The sequence below is a fragment of the Dendropsophus ebraccatus genome, chromosome 9 (genome assembly GCF_027789765.1).
Source record: "Dendropsophus ebraccatus isolate aDenEbr1 chromosome 9, aDenEbr1.pat, whole genome shotgun sequence".
NCBI lineage: Eukaryota > Metazoa > Chordata > Amphibia > Anura > Hylidae > Dendropsophus > Dendropsophus ebraccatus.
The window spans coordinates 77,855,541-77,876,829 of NC_091462.1; the positions used below are offsets into that span (position 1 = coordinate 77,855,541).

At 44.1% G+C, this 21,289-nt stretch overlaps 1 protein-coding gene across 2 annotated transcripts in view; it reads right to left on the bottom strand.

Moving 5' to 3' along the window:
* The window catches only part of CARHSP1 (calcium regulated heat stable protein 1), a 29,691-nt gene extending 9,086 nt beyond the window's left edge, over positions 1 to 20,605 (bottom strand). Inside the window, exon 1 of one of the 2 annotated variants that reach the window (XM_069985404.1) lies at positions 20,455 to 20,605. The gene's annotated coding sequence lies outside the window, so the exon portion shown is untranslated. The other variant, XM_069985406.1, reaches the window with a different exon arrangement.
* Between the last annotated feature and the right edge of the window lie 684 nt (positions 20,606 to 21,289).

The following is a 21,289-nucleotide window of genomic DNA, read 5'->3' on the forward strand; positions in this document are numbered from 1 at the left end:
ATTAATATAAAGGGTAAATCATCAGCATATTTAGTGGGAGCCATTTCTGATCAGATATAGTCTGAATAATAGCCAGTATATCTATGGAGAAGTGTCTGGAATAGGAAGCTTGTTCAGAAATAGCGGTGTGGTCACTGGGCATCGCACGGCATGGAAGGTTTTCATTGTCACACATGTAGAGTGGGTGGTAGAAATAGGAGATGTTCCACAACAAACGCCTGCACAGTCCTCGCTTTCTATGAGGTTACAGTAGTGCTATCCAAAATGTAATGCGAGAGCGAGTGAGACAAATGCTGACGGGCACATTTCATGAATGCGGCAAAGTTCACCCGTCAATTAAAGTAATGACTGCGGATTATCGGATCCCGCACAACAAATAAAGTGTCTCTTCTGCAGGCTGCTACATTGTGTTACATAGAGTGCAAAGCCAGGGGAATGAACTGTGGTCACACATGGGGACATCTTGTCCCAAATTTCTGCAGGAAAGCAATCAGCGCTTGTTTAGATGAATTAGGTGTAAAGCTGTCACATTTACACATGCCTGTATACTATAGATGGCCATAAATAACCTTTACAATGTGCAGGTGCATGTAGGTCTCCGGAATAGCTGTGCAGGATGAAGGCAGCCCACAGATCAGTGCAGTCCCACTCTATAGATTTATTACACCTCATCTAGGAAGCCGTATGTGTGAAGGTGTGCTCCTTACAGATGGCTTTCCGGTCTGGGACCACAGGAAATGGTCAGGAAGCTGAAAACCAAGCCAAAGCGTGGCAGTTATGCAGTTTGAGTAGCTCCCATTGACTTTAATGGGAGTTGTGCAAATAGCGTAGCCCCATAAGCTACACTGCTTACCCCAGAAGCTAGTATCGCATCTGTTTATGATACATACCTGGTCTTGGCCTTTAAGTGTCACTGTTGTTTCACAAAACATTTGACATGTCATAGAGACATGTCATAAGTTTTAATTGGTCCAGCTTGTTCCGATCAGAAGACCGCGCTAAGCACAGTCCTCTCCTGGCTCTGTCTCATGTCCACTATTAGCCCAACGGATCACCTGACACAGAGAAGGGAGAGGACCACGCACAGCATGTCTTTTCCCGGCTCTATCTCCCAAATGGTACGGGTATGAACAATCAAACCCGGACCTAGGGCTGGGCGATAATGGGCTAAATCAATATCGCGGTTTATCGTACATGTAGCCGCGGTAACCATAAATTGAACGATAATTATGACACGCCCCTTTTAAAAGCCACACCCCTTTTGAAACCCCATTTTCCAATGGTAATACAAACGTGGATTCGTTTATTGTGCTGCCTATATTTTTTGCTATATCTATCTATATAGTGTGTATATATATATATATATATATATATTATATATTTATTATACATACAGAATACAGACAGATAGATAGGAGATAGATAGATAGATAGATAGATAGATAGATAGATAGATAGATAGGAGATAGATAGGTAGATAAGATACAAAAAAAAGAGAAAAAGCAGCACTGCTCAATTGGCGTGGGGTTGGTGCCAGCGGACCTAGGTCTTGACTCTTGACTGTATTCAAATAGTAAGTAGATAGCCCACGGCACTCAAAGGGTTAACGGTGCAAACCGTTGATTTATTTAAAAAAAAACACCAATGTGCTACACTGTGTTTTTTTGAATAAATCTATGTTTTGTACTGTTAACCCTTTGGGTGCCGTGGGATATCTACTGATACTGTCTCTCTCTCTCTCTCTCTCTCTCTCTCTCTCTCGATTTGTTGCACAATAATTGGCCCGTGTAAAAGCTCCTTTATACTGGAGTTGTCCCAATTAAGGCTGGGTTCACACTACGTATATTTCAGTCAGTATTGTGGTCCTCATATTGCAACCAAAACCAGGAGTGGATTAAAAACACAGAAAGGATCTGATCACACAATGTTGAAATTGAGTGGATGGCCACCATATAACAGTAAATAACTGCCATTATTTCAATATAACAGCCGTTGTTTTAAAATAACAGCAAATATTTGCCATTAAATGGCGGCCATCCACTCAATTTCAACATTGTGTGAACAGAGCCTTTCTGTGTTTTTAATCCACTCCTGGTTTTGGTTGCAATATGAGGATCACAATACTAACTGAAATATACGTAGTGTGAACCCAGCCTAACACTGGGAAGAGGAAGGGCTTCATTTTAAGGCTATGTTCACACATAGTATTTTCATCAGTCTTTTTTTTTTTTTTTTTTTTTATAACTAAAAGCAGGAGTGAACGGAAAACACAGAAACTGGGCAAATCTTTCCGTTATAATTTTGCCCTGTCAGTTCCACCCCTGGTTCTGGTTGAAAATAAACTGAGGGAAATACTGTGTGTGTACATAGCCTTATGGTGCGTTTACACAGAGATTTATCTGAGATTATTGAAGCCAAATCCGTTGCGGATCCCTGGCCTGTAGTTTGTATGGAAGACATACATGGAAGTATGGAAGGAAACCACCCCGTTAACCCCCTGCCAAATCCCCATAGAAAACCCCTCCTGCTCTGAACAGTTCCTGTCTTGGCCAGAGATGTCAGCAGAGAGCACTGTGTCAGGCTGAAAAGAAAACATTTCCAACATACAGCAGCTGATAAGTGCTGGAAGACTTGAGATTTTTAAATAGAAGTAACTTACAAATCTATAGAACTTTCTGAAACCAGCTGATTTGAAAGAAAAAGATTTTCGCTGGACGACCCCTTTAAGCCAAAGCAAAAAAGTCAGAAGCCTTATCTTAGTACATAGAAAAAGATCTCCACTCTCCTATTAAGGCAGCTCTATTACCTTTACTACTCTAGGGTCTGCATGCAAAGTTATTAGAAGTTACAATATATAGCAATATATGGCAGAGTTCAGAAAAACTAAAGAAACATTTACCAAACCCAAACCCCGTTCTGGTATGAGACTACGTATGTGGACTATCCCTCTCATTATATACTATTAGTAGGTGAAAAGAGAATAATATAATTGTAGAACTTATGGTGCACTAACCAAGCATCTAAGTTTAAAGGTTTCACCTTTCTAACCAGAACAATTGTCTTCCAATCCTTTGCTATTCCGTCTATATGGAATTCTGGTATTTGGCGACAGATAAATGTCACTGAAGCATACTGGTCCCACAGCAGTTCCCGCAGCTAATATTAGCAATCCTTCCTTTCATCATGGCTGCTGGAAGTCAATGGAGTGTTACAGATAGAGACAAATCTCTGTTTAAACAAGTCTAGTGGGTAGTCATCACGTCAGCACATTTTGTCTTGCAGATATACAGGAATGTGTATTCTGTGCACCAGCTGGTACAGGTCACTAGCCGCCAACCTAGGAGAAGACACCTCCATAACATCACTTTACTTGCTTTCACCTGACTAGTCCAATAAGGTATATTGTGTGTCTGTTTTTTTGTTTTTTGTAAAAGGGTAAAAAAACAAACAAAAAAAAAAAACCTGCCACTGCCCGACACTCACTGGGTCCCACTCCCATTTCAACATAAGTGCTCAGCTACACATCCACTCAGCAAACATGCCTCCTTCTGCTGATACCCGCGCTTTCCCTCTTATTATTGACCTCTCCTTGTCTATGTTACCCACCACATCTCTATTCTAAAAGCAGTGGTCTGGCTGGTATATACATATATAGATATAGGGGGAGATTTATCAAACATGGTGTAAAGTGAAACTGGCTCAGTTGCCTCTAGCAACAAATCAGATTCCACCTTTCATTTTCCAAACAGTCTGTGAGGAATCTGATTGGTTGCTAGGGGCAACTGAGCCAGTTTCACTTTACACCATGTTTGATAAGTCTCCCCCAGTATCTTTAGCTATACAAACACCAGCCAGACCACTGCTTTTAGAGCAGAGTGGTGGCCAGTAACCTAGCCGACAAGCTGTCAACAATGAGAGGCAAAGAGCAGCATATCAGGAGGAGGCAAAGTCTGCTAAATTAATGTATTTGCAAAAATATATAACTTGACGAGATCTCCAAGTATAACTATACTAGCTGAGATGGAAATAACCCTTTAGGGTAGGTGCACATGTACACGTTCCTTCCCCTCTATGACGCGGCTCCCTTAGAAAGAATGGAGCCGCGTCATACAGGGGAGGGAATTCCCTCCCACTGGGGGCGGGCCGTCCTACCTCCAGTGCTTGAGCACCGGCCGGTTCCGGTGCATAGAATGGCGCCGTGCACGGGAGCCGGGCCACGGTCCGAAAAACGGACAGCGGCACCGGCTTCCCCGTGACGGCGCCGTTCGATCTGTCAGTTCAGATTAAAGAGGATGTACCTGGTGGTACATCCTCTTTAAGCTTTACACAACAGGATACGCAGCAGATTTTGCTGCAAACTCGCTAAGCTACCCTAAATCTTGTTACAAAACAAAACACATGCCTTAAGAAATAGCCTAAATTCACACTACCATTGTTCCCTCTGATATTTTGGGCAGCGCATCCAAAGTAGGTGTGAACTTTCCATATGCTCCCACCCGAACAGTTCTCTCATCATGCACCAGTCTGCTTAAACGACTGTAGGGATAGGATATAGTGCTAGCCGCGATAGGCTGTATTCACGTTTTCCTTGTCTTCCTAGGGCTCCCTTCAGTCACCGCCACACAAACGCCGCACGATCATGAGCGAGCTCATATCTACTTATTTCCACTCTGAACTACAATTGTAACCAAACCATACAGGTTTTTACTATGAAATATCTATATTGCAAGTCAAATTAAACCTGCACGTAAATCATAAAACTACACATGAAGTCAGATGTCATCATGAAGTCAGATGGGTATACAAAGTATTTCTAAGGTTAAAGGGGAACTAACAATAGGTTAGAATACTATAACTTGCTGGCATGTTCCCATAGTGCAGGAGATGGTAGTTTTCTAACCTTTATCCTCAGCACTGGTTGCGGTTAAAGTGTTGCTGTCGTTATAACTTTCAAAATCTAAATCTACAGTAGATGTGATATAAAGCAAGTTTGCAATTAACTTTTTTTTTTTTTGTTATCATGGAAAAACACAACATTTCCTGTTTTCTGGCTCTTTTTTTTCTCAAAAAACAGGAAACAGTCAGAAAACAGGAAGTCCTGTGTATCCCAGGTCATCTGAGCACTCACAGAGAGCAGGCAGTCATGTGATTGACGGACACATTGAGCCGTGACCCTCTGTACAGGTCAGACTTCATGTGTTTAGTCTGTTTTTTTAACCAGCACAAGACTAAAAATCTGCCTTCAGGAGACTGGGCCTGGATTTCTGGTAAGTATAGCTTTGTTTTACAGCATGATAACAACATAAATAATGAATGTAAATTGCAAACTTGCTTTATTTTACATCTACTATTGATTTAGAAAGTTATAACAACAGTGCTGCTTTAAATCCTTCACTGTAATAATATGCCAACTAGGCTATTTCGTGCCCTATGGGAGGCATTTCAGCCCTCAGGACACTGATCCACCCTGCCAGCTCAACGCTTCTTCTGAACATTCATCCAGTGCTCTGCAGCGATAAGTGGCCGGAGAGACGTCACTGCAGAGCATGGGCTCTATATTCAAGAGGAGGCAGTCTGGGGGGTAGACTGGTGCACTGAGAGTGGTAGTCCCGCCCCATGTGCAGTAAACAGTCTAATTGACATATTTAAGGGGTACTCCGGAGATTTAAAATTTATGGTAAATAGATTGCTTTAATAAAGTTACATTACTTAATATAGCTATTTTTTTTAACATATATTTTAATATATGTATGCACTTCCGTTTAGTGGCAGCAGTAAGGGGTGACACGGCCTCTCTTCTGCCGCCAACGTTTGTGTCGAGAACTGTAGGGCTATAAGCTGCATGGCTCTGTTCTAGTGCTGCCAAACAGCACTGTCACTATACAGATTTTATTTTATGCTCTTTTTGATGAATAGTTGATTATAATGAGAGTATATTTAGTGGTGTCTTTTTTGTAAGCTATATTCTAATATACAGTGCATGGGGGTGGAGGGGTGGGGGTGAGAGGCTGCCAGACACGATCGTGGTGTGGTGTCTGGCAGCCTCTGCAGAGGGAGCGGTGACTGAATCTAGCACAGAGCGGTGATAACAGTCAGTGCTCCCTTAGCAGAGGCTGCAGAATACCATGCATCCTAAATCTCAACACAGCCTCCCTGACCCTTCCACTCTGAGCATGATCTAGAGCTGACTGTTTCCCTTTAAATGTAACTAGTTCACAGAGCTTTCTGTTGTTGTTTAGTATTGTTATACTGTCTTTTTTTGAAACTTTGTAAAATGTAAGGCTACAATAGTAAATCTTGCTTGGTTTAGCAAAACCCAGAACAATTCAGGATGCTTGAGGTCTGACATCAGTACACTGAAGTCTTATGGCACTAGTACTGGTTTACTCCAGCATAAGCCACGGACACAATGTATTAAAGAACTCTGTATTCAGATGCAGGAAGCTCAGGGTGGAGGAGGAAGGGTAAAGACATTTTGTTTTCTCTTGGGAATGTAAAATCTAAGTAACAAATAAAATGTATGGAACTATGGTAGTGCTAAAAAACAAACTAACACAACAACAAAATAAGCTTTGATCAGTGGCGGATGCTGAGATCACCACAGCACAGAGATGGGAGTCAACTCGTGGTCGTACCCTGCAATGCATGAGCTTAAGAATATAAAAATCATAACAATACACAGAGAAGAGGTGGAGCGGCCTGTGAAAACAGCACTGTATATGAATGAATGAGATGGTTACTACACATAGTGGAGACTTGTGCGATTGCCCAATGATCAGTCTCCTCTCCATCTTCAGCAGTCCATACAAACAAAGCAAATGCATTTGACTAATATTACATTACACGATTACCATTTGTGCTCCATATATCTTGCAAATTTGCTAAAAAGCAGCTCTTTAATGTAATTTACTAAGCCTGAAGCTAGATCATGTGTATTGCCTCTCATAAAGATGCATAATTACCATAATGGATAGTGTTCCTAAGCAGCAATAACATGGGTAATGACTGGACTACATAACCCACTATCCCTATAATGCTTCCTGATTGAGTTTCCACATATCAAGTCTACAAGTCGCACATTATGTCTGGTTTGGCATCAGCGTGCTATGTTTATTGTTCTGTGACACTGCAGTTATATTTAAAGACACCAAATATTTATTGCATTTCCTTTATTACTATACATCTATGTTATCAAATAAAACACTATAATCACATTCACCAATGTCATTCAAGCATATTTGCCGCAGAAAAAAAAATCTAGTAATTCCTTTCTGGTATAAAACTAAGCATTTAAATGCTGGTAAAATGCAAAGAAAATGACACATGCATGAAAAATCCTGAATGGTCTGTGCCCAATAGAACTCTATAGGAAATCTATCTGTATTTCCCATCAAGAAATTGGATAGATTTTCCTGACGTGTGAAGGGGGCCTTACAGTCTCATTCACATGACTGTGGCTTGTAAAAATCCATTTACCTGCTACCAAAACAACCCTATTTATATGAATAAAGTCTAGTTTTCAGTCTCAGAAATTTCTCCACAAATCTGCTGTGTGTGAGTGTGTATGTATGTATTAGCATGTGAACAAACCTGCAAGACAAGGTCGCTTTAATTATAATGCAATTGCCAAAATTAGTATAAGATCCTAAAAAGGACAGGTTCAAAGGGAACTATCAGCAGGTTAGATGTATCTAACCTGCTGTTAGCCCCCTATATCGCCCAGGACGCTGAGGAGGAAGGTACGTGTCTTACCTTCCTCCTCGGCGCCGGTCCCGCACTGTGAGTCAGAGTAATCTTCACTCCAATACACTGTTACGAGCACTGCCGCGTCATCCAGTCTGCCTGATCCACTGATCCATCGATTATCATTAGAAGGGGCGGGACGGATGACTTGCTGGCAGGTGAGACCCCCACCAGTCACTAGATAAAGCCAGGTGCTTCACTCCCCCAACTTAGCACTCCCATCATGGCAGGAGACATGCTCTATTATGAGTCTATGAGAAAAATTGTGGCCCCCCCTGGCATGGTTCCCCCAGGCTGTGTACAGGGAATCTACTTCAAGGCTGCCTAGGCCTGACTTCTCTCACGAATGCCAGCTTCTCCTTTACAGCTTTCAGCTAAGTCAACACACAATGATTCAGGAGTTTAGTGGAGAAACAGATTAAACGTTCATGACAGGGGTGAACTAAAACATACACAGTACCTGCTTAGAAAAATAATGGAAGTGGACTTTGTACTACTAATATCTTATCACAATCTACTGAGTGAAATATGGAGTTATCGCTGAAGGAGCAGATTCACTTCCCTTCGCAAAGGGTCTAAAATCCACAACAATATTCACCAAACTCAGTTCAAACACAGTTTACTGACAGGTGAAATCTAAGGTGAATGCAATAAAAACACAGATAAGGTATGGTGACAAATTTTCAAAAGCTTGCTGAAAAAAATTGAAAGTTTATACCGCTGTAAAAGGAGAAAATCCTAACCCACAGCCGTGTCAATATTGTGTCAGTAGGAATGGAACCAACAAAGCAAATATACAATAAAAATGATGAGTGATAAATGTAAAAGTCTGGTGATCAGTGGTGTGAACCGTTTGCCCCAACTCATGTGCCCTTATGGGAAATAAAGGGCACACTATGCTGTAATAGATTCTGAAGTCTAAATACCTAATAGTCTACCTCCAAATACTAATATAGTACCTAAACATTACTGCCACTTGATAACACCACCATGTTGGCATGATTTAGAAAAAACTGAAAAAAAAAAAACACACACACACACACACACACCTCAATACCAAAATAACTATCATACTATACTTTAAAGAGGTACTCCTATCTGGAGTAGTTATGCCCTGTCCACAGTATCCATAGGATTACAGGGGAGAGGGCAATGGTCGAGAATGGGGACCCGAAATTCATGGGTTGCAGCTCGATTCATTCTCTACAGAACTGCTGCCAAAGAGTCCACAGCTCTGTTCAGCAGGGATTTTAGGGCCCCAATTCCCAATATCATGGAAGGCCTATTGATTGAAAACACACAAAGGCTATGTTTACACACTGTTGAAATTGAGTGGATTTAACAGTGGCCATTGGCCATCTACTAAATTTCAACAGTGTGGGAACATAGCCTTTCTGTGTTTTCAATCCACTCCTGGTTTTGGTTGCAAAATACTGGGCAAAAAAAACTGTGTGGGAACATAGCCTTACTTTGTTTTTCCCCAATTCCGTGCTTTCCGCTAGACTGGGCAATAGCCGGTTTTATGTTATTTCGTTAGCATACCGTGGATATGTATGTTTTTTGCTATATGTCATCTGTATGACTACTGTGTTTTAAACGCTTCATTTCTTATTTGAAAAAAAAAAGTTATACCGTTCCTCTGTGGCACTGGGGATAATGTGGCTGAGAGTCTAGAGAACTGTACCTAGAAATACAGAGTAGTGTGCTGGACAACTGGGAGGAGCATGGTGTCTAGAAATACTGGGGCCCATTCTGAATGACAGTGCGGAATATAATGGATGACAATAGAAGGGGCTGATAAGATGAGAGGATTATGGAAAATAAGAAGGGACACTTAAGTGCTGCCAGGAAAGCACTGACACACCTGTGAAGCCTGTTCTGGCTGAAGCTTTGGGCAGTAGTACACAGTTTAGGGTGTGCTTACACAGAGATTTATCTGACAGATTTTTGAAGCCAAAGCCAGGAAAAGACTATAAACAGAAAACAGGTCATAAAGGAAAGACTGAGATTTCTACTCTTCTGAAATCATTCCTGGCTTTGGCTTTAAAAATCTGTTAGATAAACCTCTCTGTGTAAAGGCACCCTTATACAGCACAGTAAGGTTTAGAGCAGTGGTGCAGGCCAGGCGGCTCTATCCTGGCAGTGCAGCAGCACACAGACGTCCCTGCAGACTGCTGCTTTACCTATCAGCACTCACTACACACTGCGGACGGGGAAAACTGCTCATCTCCATCTGCTATACAGCCCTGGAATAGTTTATTTCATGATCATGAGATCATGTTTTTATTCCAGCAGGGCTTGTATTATTGCACCCATGACATGGAGCCTGTATGTGGACCCATGTATATAACCATAGGATACTGAGGATACAAGCCACAGCCGATAAAGTCTACACTAATGCAGCACAGTAGTCATGATCACCTGACAGTACTATGTCTTTGTAACGTAAGTGTTTCACCTGTTTAGTCTAGAACAATAGTGACCCTGGAGATTACAATAAGCCGCATCCCTGGTGTTGTTTTACTATTATCGGTGATAGTGTTACATCACCTAGAGAAGGAAAATTATATAACTAGGGCTACCTGGACACACAGGCCGCTGGGACTGTAGTAAATAACCCTAGTGTCAGTGAATCAGAAGACTGGAGTGAACGATGCATGCTATACACATGGCCTGTACATTCTCTCTAGAGTCAGCAGATTCCATGTAAACACCGCTAACAGATACCCAGACTGATGAACTGGTATACGGTATATCAGGAAGAGAAGCAGGCTGCGTGTACAGGGAGAACTACATGTTCTGCTTTACTTGTGATATAACCATCTCCAAGGACGTTGTCCAGCACAGAACTCGCATCACTTCCAAGTTTCAGCAGGTTATGCCCACAGATTATCCATTTATTCTGTGCTACTCTAGTGGGGATCCCTGGGGGTTATCAGCAATCATCTATACAGAACACATAGACACCCATCACAAAGCAAACTGTGTTTTCTCATATGCAGGACCTGCGGCGTCACTGAGGAGCAATCCTATGAGTGGACGGCCTTTCAGCAATGCTGTAGGTCCTGCACGATTTAACGCTAGTTTGGATGAGTAGCCCACCCTGACGCCTGGATAACATGTAATTAGCATAAGCTGCGGGGAAGAATAAGTCTGTTCATAATTTGTTCCAGGGCCGTGCTTGAAATCCAAATCACTCTTAATCCAAAGCAAATTGTCCCATAACAAATCATTGAAATGCAGAATATTGGTTCCACACCCCAAAAATAATATATTTTTTTTTTAATCTGAATAACATGTAAAGAAAATGAAACAAACATTTAGAAACAGCTGGATGTGCCATATTATCAGTCACTGTACAGTATAACAATCAGCATGTGGAGTATAATGTATAGTAAGTGCATGAACCTGAAAAACAGCAGCAGTTTGTAGGTACAGGATGGAACTGCAGATCCCCATAATGCAGTAGCGTAGTACAACAGGCTAGAATAGAGAAGCAGGGCTGCTGTCTGTGGGGTCACATGACAGCAATAGGAAACAAGTGTGTGTTCAGCATGTGTGTTCATCAGGAAGTGAGAATCACAGAGCTGTGCAGGAGGACAGTGACAGAAACTTTCCTATACAGCAGTGTGAATGGCTGAGTGTAAGTATAGGCACATTTTCTAGCAGCAGTGTGTATAGCTGAGTGGGAGAGCAGGCACATTATAGCAGGAATGGAGAGGATGCGAAATGCAAGGGCTAACAGTGACTGCAGGGAGCATGAGGGAATGAGGAGGGAAGATGTGGGCCCATAAATGCAGCACTCTCTGTCTGGGAGGTTACAGCTTTGAAGAGATTACCTCCACAGTCCTGTCCCCTGATGCAAGCCCCAGCTTGAAGTGTATCTGCTATGATTTTGAAGGTGAAGGAGACTTCCTGGGTCAGAGTACAGGGCTGTAGACTCTGCTATGCAGAACATGCCCCTCCCCCACTCCCCTTCCCACCCAGTACAGAAAGCTTCTAAACCAAAGCAATGCTATTAAACAAAGTTACAATTTTGAAAAACTGTGAGCTCTTCTTGCAAAGCGCTCTTAATCCAAGTTACTCTTAAGACGAGGTATCACTGTATATGTAAGTAGAGATTGAAGTAAGCATTATTATGCACCATAAGTAGCTTAAAGAAGCAGTTCACTTTTTATTTTTTTCGCCCCCCCGGGTAGCCGCTGTCAAGTATACTTACAAAAGATGATCGGTGTCCCGTTCCCGTCGGTCAGTTCCGTCCCACGGTGCCATTCACATCGGGCGCGCGCTCACTTCCGCCGGCGCTGTGACTCCTCTTCTCTCCCTTGTCATTTGAACGCCGGAAGTCACGCGCTTCCATAGAGAATGCATGGAAGCGAGTGACTTCCGGCGTATAATCACTGGGCAGAGAAGAGGACTCGCAGCAGCCGGCGGAAGTGAGCGCGCGCCCGATGTGAACGGCACCGTGGGACGGAACTGACCGACGGGAACAGGACACCGATCATCTTCTGTAAGTATATATGACAGCGGCTACCCGGGGGGGCGAAAAAAATAAAAAGTGAACTGCTTCTTTAACCCCTAGACGACCCTGGACGTAGGGTTACGTCATGGAAGTCTGTCCCCAGACGACCCATGACGTAACCTTACGTCATGGGTGTTATTCCCGCTATGAAGCGCGCTCCGGAGCGGAGCGCGCTTCATAGGAGGTGGGGGCCGGCTGCAGTGAGCAGCCGGGACCTCACCGGCACTGACACGCTGCAGCGATCGCGCTGCCGCGTGTCATTAACCCCTTAAACGCCGCGGTCGCGCCGTGATCGCGGCGTTTAAGTGTAAGTGACAGGGGGAGTCCCCTGTCACTTACCGATCGGGACCCCCGCAGTGTGACTGCGGGGGTCCCGATCGGTAAAACGGGCCGCCGGAGGTCTCTCACCTGCCTCCGCGCGGTCCGATCGGCGCTCTGGTCACTGAGCCTGCACAGGCAGGCTCAATGAGCAGAGCGCCGATAACACTGATCAATGCTATGCCTATGGCATAGCATTCATCAGTGTAAAAATCCAAGTAGTGAATGTAAAAGTCCCCCAAAGGGACTTCAAATGTGTAAAAAAAAAAAAGTTAAAAACACTAACACACTACCCCAAAACCCCTCCCCCAATAAAAGTTGAAATCACCCCCCTTTCCCATTATATAAATAAAACATATAAAAATAAATAAATAGATAAACATATAATATACCGTAGCGTGCGGAATTGTCCGATCTATTAAAATATAACAAGCGTCATTGTGATCGGTGAACGGCGTACACGAAAAGAGGGAAAAAAGTGCGCGGATTACCGATTTTATGTTACATTATATATATAAAAAAATTAATAAAAAGTGATCAAAAAGTCCGATCTTCACAAATATGGTATTAATAAAAACTAGAGATCATGGCGGAAAAAATGACACCCCATACAGCCCCGTAGGTGAAAAAATAAAACCTTTATAAGCGTCACAATAGTCCCATTTTATTTATAATTAATTGCCAAAAAAAAGGATTTCATTTAAAAAAAATATATAACATTAGAGAATCTGCGTAAACCTGCATATGGTTGTGTTCGTACTGACCTATAGAGTAATGGTATCATGTCGCTTTTACCATATAGTGCATTACGTAGACACAGGAACCCCCCAAACGTTACCATATTGCATTCTTTTTTGCGATTTCACCAATTTATATCTTCATAAATAATATTTGTGGGATTCCATCATACATGATATGGTAAAATGAAAGACGCCATTACACAGTACAACTATTCCTGTAACAAATAAGCCCTTACATGGCCTGTAGATAAAAAACTGAAAGTGCTGGAGCTCTTAGAAGGGGAGGAGGGAAAAACGGAAACACTAAGATCAAAATTTGCGCGGTCCACTGGGTCATTTTGGGCCTGGTCCTCAAAGGGTTAAAACACCAAAACATGGTGATATCATAGGCAACCTATCTGTCATGATGTTTCCTCACCCAATAGGCGTACAGTCTTTCCTGCCGCTGGAAGTTCAGGTAACTATGAATACAACCACACCGAGTGGGTTTCATATAAGGCCTAGTGGATCAGAATTTCTACCCAAGGTAATATCCCTGTGAAAGAGGTTGCAGCAAAACTAGACATTTTATGCCCCATAAAAAACAAACAATACTCCCAAAGATCCCTTGCATTTACATGTATATTTACAATGTTATAATTAGCACTATTAAATAAACTGACATATTCCTACTGAATTCAATGCACTCTGAGGAATGATTGGGGGAGGACTACACAAGGACTACACTATACAGTGCGTGTGACCATAGAAGACAGGAAGCGGCGGCACAGCGAGTGGTTTGTAGCTGTAGTTCCATTACACCAGGCTTTTATTAAAATAAACAGTCCTGGCTAATTTAAAGGCCCATTGTTCTACACAAGAAATTACCCATTTTGTTACAAATGACATACTGTCTTATTAGATTTTTTTCAATATATACTACATCAATATGATTTCTAATATGGCTGTGTGCATGAGTCCTGTGGGATACTGGACCATAATACAAGGGCTATGTGCTATGGACACACACTGTACCTCCATGTACCAACAATAAAAAGGTAACTCTCCATTGCATGTCATATTATGAAGGTATTCCCAAGAAACAGAATCTTGCATCTAGGGGAGAAACTATCCGTGTACAAGCCATTACTGGTAAACACGTGTTAAACCAAAAGCAGAGCAGAATTTTCTGATTTTTTTTTTCACTTAGGATACTGGGGGGGTTAAAAGTACAATTTGTAAGAAACATACAAGGCTATTCTAGAAATGGAGTCAATGGAAATAGAGAACAGCAAGAAGCTACTGATGTACAGGACATAACAACCCCCTATCTATGTCCATAAGAACAGTGCGGTTCCCTATCTGCTTGCCTCCTATTCTAGTTTAGTTTTTATTGAAGAGTAGACAGCTCTGATCTGCAGGTCATTGTGGCAGTGCTGTGATACACAGCGATGAAACATTCATTTACAGTATCAGTATACGCTTTCATGGAGATCAGTAGGGCCGTCTTTCTCGGGTCCATGCTCCTCAAGTCAACCTACCTGGGAGATGAAGACCTCACAGCTTCTACCTAATCCACCAGTGACCAGAGCGTGCTAACAACTCCAAGACCATATGACTAAAACCAATTACTTTACAACATAAAAACTAGCAGCTTCTAATTTATTGTAGTTTAGGGTATGTCTAGATATCAGGTGAACGCATCCTAGAGGGCACTGGTAAAACTAGTAACTTGCTGGAAGGAGCTGACTTTCAAATACTACAAATTCAAGGTGACTTACAGCATTTGATCTAGCCATGTAACGTAATGCAATGTCTCCAAGCCCCATACCCTGACTACAAGAGCACTCCTGCTCGGCCACTGCTATTATAAAGTGCCAGCAGCACCCAGCCAGCATAGCACTCCCATAGATCACAATACACAACTGATAAGCACATCCTGCCATTTCATAAAAGGCTACATCAGACAGCGGGCACATGTAAGCAAGGTCGTGCTATATGCGGCTTCTCATTTCCTCACTCCTGAAGAGTGTAGTTGTCAACCTTCAAATGGCATGAAGAAAAAGAAACAAGATGACTGTGTTAGCAGAATGGAGGGTGACATTCTCTGTAAATGTCAGAGATGACAAGTGATTATGTCACTCATTGAGGACACGTCATTCCAAGGACCTGCTGTGCCTTCTCTGTAACCTTGCACTCCACATACGTGGACGTCATTGGTGTAAACAGCTGTCATCAGTGGGCCGGAGCGGCCAACCACAACAAACTACAAGCATGGCAGATGTGTTTACACCGGAGACAGAGAGAATCAATGCTGACTGCAGAGTGAACACTGCTGACAACGTGCTGATGTAGGCAAGTAGTAATACAGCAGATATATAGACGTCCATTTATGAGAACGGTCCCAGGTTATATACCATCAGTGCATGGGGAGTTCTCTGCTGCTGAGGTTTCCCTTACCTGGTCAGTGCTATGACTCTTCCCCTAGTACAAAGGAATCACTGTCTGCTATGTATGTATGCTTCAGCCTGGTAGGACTAAGCAAACTGAGTGGAATCCATACCCATACAACCCTCATCCACTAGAATTATTTGATTTTGGCAAATTTTCATACAAGTAATACAAGTTATCATTAAGAGGAACAATAGGAAAATGACTAAAATAAGGTCAAATCGAGAACATATAAAAGATTAAAAAGAGGTATTCTGCTCAAATTAAAAACTTTCAGCATGCTATTTTTACCTTTCCACACTCCCCCTGTGTCCTTTGTCATCTTCGGTTCCTAGTTCCCCAGATGGACTCTTCTCGGGGGCAGAGTGTTAGCCTGCTCAGCCAATCACTGGCCGTGGCACTGTCCTGTCTCAGTCGGTGATTGGCTGAGCAGGCTTCTGTCTCTATAATATCCTGCCTGCAGTTCGGACTGCATTTGTATAAGACATGTTCCCTTTAAACAAAAACATACAATGTGCTTGACGGATGATTGGATATTATTACACATACTTCTGTGATTTATACCATAACTTAAAGCGTAACTGTCATTTCAGGGCCACTTTTCTGAAATAAATAAATATCAACAGTACAAGCGATTTTAAGAAACTCTGTAATAGGTTTTATGTACTAAAAAAGTTTCCTTCTGTACTGAAAAAGCAATCTCCCAGCCTCCCCCCTCACATCAAATGAAGCAGGATTTCTGTCTCCATTATGTGGCTATGGAGAGGGGAGGGGCTGTTAGGAGTGACTGAGCACGGAGCAGTCCTGCACAGCACAACACCCTGCAATCTTCTCTCAGTAAGTTCATAGATAAGCACTGACCTTTCTGACACCTGAATTTATCGTTTTAGGTGCCCAGAGAGTCTACAAACAGCTGACCTTCATGTCACCTCTTCCTGCTCCCTCATCTCCCTCAGCCCCTCCCCCCTCCATAAGGATAGAATGGGAGAGCAGAACCCATCTTCACTGGCTTCTCTGTAATGAAGACGTGTTTGCCTGATAATGCACAGATAAGAAGTCAGGGGGGGGGAGGCTGGGAGATTGCTTCTTGAGTACAGAAGGAGGCTTTTTTGGCTGATGAAACCTATTACAGAGTTTCTTAAAATCGCTTATACTACTGATTTCTGCAATAAAAAAAACATGACAGTTACGCTTTAAGCTGCTAAAACAAAGTGATCCCTGATCTGACCGGATTAGATCTCATGACCCTAATGTGACTCCCAGCAGAGATTGAGAAGCTGAGTAGGAAAGAATTCCATATCAGGACAATCTAGAATATTTTCCCACAGGTTCTGTGCCTTTAAACTGGAAACTCCTGACCCTTTACAGTATGTTACTGATAGAGGCCTGTATTCTACTACACACCGGTGATGTCGTTTTCCGACCTAAATTGTAACTAGGAGGAGGAAGAAGAGGACCAGCAAAAGAGGGAATTATGTAGTAAATCACCTAATATTATTTAAACCTAAAGAAAAGAGTGATTCAAAGAACCACAACACCTGGACAGAACTGGAGGTTCAACACTGCCTTGCTTGGTTGGTGCAGATCTGAGAGTACAGAAAATAGGGGAGATTCAGTCCAATTCAGTTTAACATTTCCAATTTATACCTAGACCATATACCATGATCACTGATACTGGTCAACTGCAATTTTTTTTTTGTGCACATCCGCAGCAGAGATCTGGGGGTCAGATTTTCTTGAATTTCTCCCACTGAAATACACTCAAGATCTATACCTCACCTGGAAGCCAGCTTGGCCAAAGCCTATTTTAACAGCAGACGACATTATCTAAGGATGTAGCCTATGGCACCTTTATAGTCGCGGCCACTATATTTGTTGCGAATCCTGATACGCTATCAGCGTCACACACTTTGCCAGGTGCAGTTACAGTAGTCTTGACAGATATCCATTCTTCCTTGTGTATATTCCCTGGTGCTGTACAATATTAGTGTAGGGTGCCATAGAGGAAGGCACAGACACTAGTAGATTCACTGGGTGCTCTACGTCTGACACAGGGAATGTGTGCGCCTCCCTAGAAGTAATAACTCCATAATAAACTCCATAGTAAAAAACTGAGCTCAAGAACAAGAGGACACAGTGAGAGGTTAGTTGGGGGAAAGATCAGAAGCAATGTAAGAAAATATTATTTTACTGAAAGAGTAGTAGATACCTGGAACAAACTTCCAGCAGAGGTGGTTGGTAAATCTACAATAACAGAATTTAAACACGCCTGGGATAGACATATATCTATCCTAAGATAATAAGGAAGAAAATACTAAAAGGGCGGACTAGATGGACCCAGTGGTCTTTTTCTGCCGACAATCTTCTATGTTTCTATAATCTGGTGAGAAATGGGTTTCCTCTTCGAGGACAAGAGGTGGACCAGTGTGTAGAATACAATCCCTATGCACCACAATCTAGCGCACCTTATGCTCCTAAACAGGAATTCTGGTCCCTGCATTGTTATTGGGAATTGTTTCCTGTTTTACATGAGTTATATGGTTTCTATACTACCCGAATATTAAATGTTACTCATGGCCATCCCTCAGTGCTGAACATGGCTCTCAATGTAAGACAGGTTGGGGACCACTGCTATAATCTGTCTCCTTTTTACCATCCCCCACACTCCCATGTGAACATACACAGATAGGGGCTGGGTGACCGGCTCATGCAGCTTCTATATGTACTGCCCTATTTTTAGACTAGATAACCTGACCATTGTACAGAGCACGTTCTTTACTTCTTATGTCACCCCTACCTCCTTGTAGATTGTAAGCTCTTGTACACCTCCTCGTTAGAATGCATGTAATGTCTGATGTTGTCTATACATGTTCCCTCCATGTTGTAAAGTGCTGCAGAATATGTTGGTGCCTTATACAGATTAGGATGTCAGGCGGCTTATTTACAGTCATAATGGGATGCTGGCATTTACTCCCAGCTACATAAGTTGCCCCAGGGCAGCGCTTAGCACCAGTAATAAGTCTGCCAAGTCTCCGGCCACTTGTGTAGTCAGATATATGGCATATGAGCCACAGTATACAAGCGGTATGCCGGCAGCTTTTCTATCAGAGATGGACGTTCTTGTGGCTGTCAGGTTGCAGTCACTGCACTATTTACTTGGTCACAGTAGCCCTGTGGTGGCCACAATCGCTGTGTAGCCGCAGGCTTATCTAAGTAGAGACTGTGCGACAAATCCGCAGCTGTACATAGCGGACCTGCAGCAGCATGTACACCAGAAAGTGTCAGCCCTGAGTCAGAAGACGCTGGGACTCCCCCAGGACCCCGCTGTAATAGTCACCCCAGTCCCATTGTCCTTTGTGCCGTCTTCTGCAAGTCTGGATTATCCTGGCTGGAGCTCAGATCAGACAGGCGTCTCACAGTACTTACAGCTCCACCCTGGAGAACGCCGGCACCGCACTGGATGACAACTGGATGGAACAATGGAGCAGCCAGATTCCACTCTTATCTAATAGACCAGGATGATAGGCGACCCTCCCCCTCCTCCCCCCCTAGCTTGGAATCTGTATGTGTTACCCCACAGCCCCCCCCTCTGTGTGGGTTTCCCTGACTTACTCCTGTTTCCTCCCACAAAACATAAACATACTGATATTACATTGTGAGCCGACAAGGGCCAAAGTGGTAATCTCTGTACACCACTGCGGAATGCGGTGCCGCTATATACATTACAGGGCACTATGGCTGCCAGACCAAACCAAGTCAGCTGATCTGCTCCTTCCCTTTAGTACATACTTATAGACATGGGATCTCCCTGCACTGACCTCCAGCTGAGCCTGTGACATACAGGTATTACACTCAGCAGCCAATCGGATGAGACAGAGCTGCAGGGGCGGGCCTGTGACATACAGGTATTACACTCAGCAGCCAATCAGATGAGGCAGAGCTGCAGGGGCAGGCCTGTGACATACAGGTGTTACACTCAGCAGCCAATCAGATAAGGAGGAGCTGCAGGGGCGGGCCCATGGGCAGGGATACTCAGCAGCCAATTAGATGAGGCAGCGCTGCAGGGGTGGACCTGCAGGTATACTCAGCAGCCAATCAGTAGAGAACGTTAACTACTTGAGGCAATGACAGGACAGAAGGCGTGTCCCAGACTACCTGTAGGCACAGATCACAGCTCTGGTGGAGCAGAGCTAGGAAAATGAAGCAGCTAGGGCAATAAGCCCCATATAACCCTCCTCTAGAGATGGCGCTGTATAGGAGACTGTCACTACATCAATAACACATGGTAAAGTTCCTGTAACTTCTGCCCCCTCCGCCGCTATTACAGGAGCCGAGCAGGAGAGGCGGAAACCATACGGACACAATGCTATACTACTGCCGGTACTATAACCTCCCCGGTATATGGCGGCAGATCTGTCCGCCCATCACCGGTACATCACAGCCGAGGCCACAGGATCATGTCCGCCCCCTCCCTGCCGATACTACCGCACCCAGCACTGAGCCCCGTGCACACAGGAGCCGCTCCTATACTCAGGCGGCTTCTCCGCTCCGGACCCCGGACCCGTTACCTGATGTGCAGGAGGAGTCACAAGTCGGATACAAGCCGCAGCCGCTTCCTCTTCAGTCTGACTGAACTTTACCGGTGATAAGAGCGGCGGCCGAGCCGGACATTACACGCGGCGCCGGGCGACATCCACTCACCTGAGCGCGCAGCACAACTCCCAGCCTGCGCCAAATAGTCTCCGGAGATGTGTGTCCTGCGGGCTTTTCCTGTCCTCCTCCCCCTCTGACATCAGCCTCCACCCCTCCCCGTGTCATCACGGACGGTCACCCACTCCTCCCGGCCGGCGGGCCAGCACCACGGCTCCCCGCCTCCTGCCTCACAGCCACGGGGTATGGGAACACATGGCGGGAAGTGCTGAGGTGGCAGATGGAGCGGAGTGCTGCGTGTCCTCTACGGGATCCTGTACGGAGACCCCCTGAGGAGTCCGCCATGTGTGCTCCATGTCCTGTACAGAGACCCCCTGAGGAGTCCGCCATATGTGCTCCATGTCCTGTACAGAGACCCCCAGAGGAGTCCGCCATGTGTGCTCCATGTCCTGTACAGAGACCCCCAGAGGAGTCCGCCATGTGTGCTCCATGTCCTGTACAGAGACCCCCAGAGGAGTCCGCCATATGTGCTCCATGTCCTGTACACAGACCCCCTGAGGAGTCCGCCATATGTGCTTCATGTCCTGTACACAGACCCCCTGAGGAGTCCGCCATGTGTGCTCCATGTCCTGTACACAGACCCCCAGAGGAGTCCGCCATGTGTGCTCCATGTCCTGTACAGAGACCCCCAGAGGAGTCCGCCATATGTGCTCCATGTCCTGTACACAGACCCCCAGAGACAGCCCCCATATGTGCTTCATGTCCTGTAAGAGACCCCCAGAGACAGCCCCCATATGTGCTTCATGTCCTGTAAGAGACCCCCAGAGACAGCCACCATATGTGCTCCATGTCCTGTACACAGACCCCCTGAGGAGTCCGCCATATG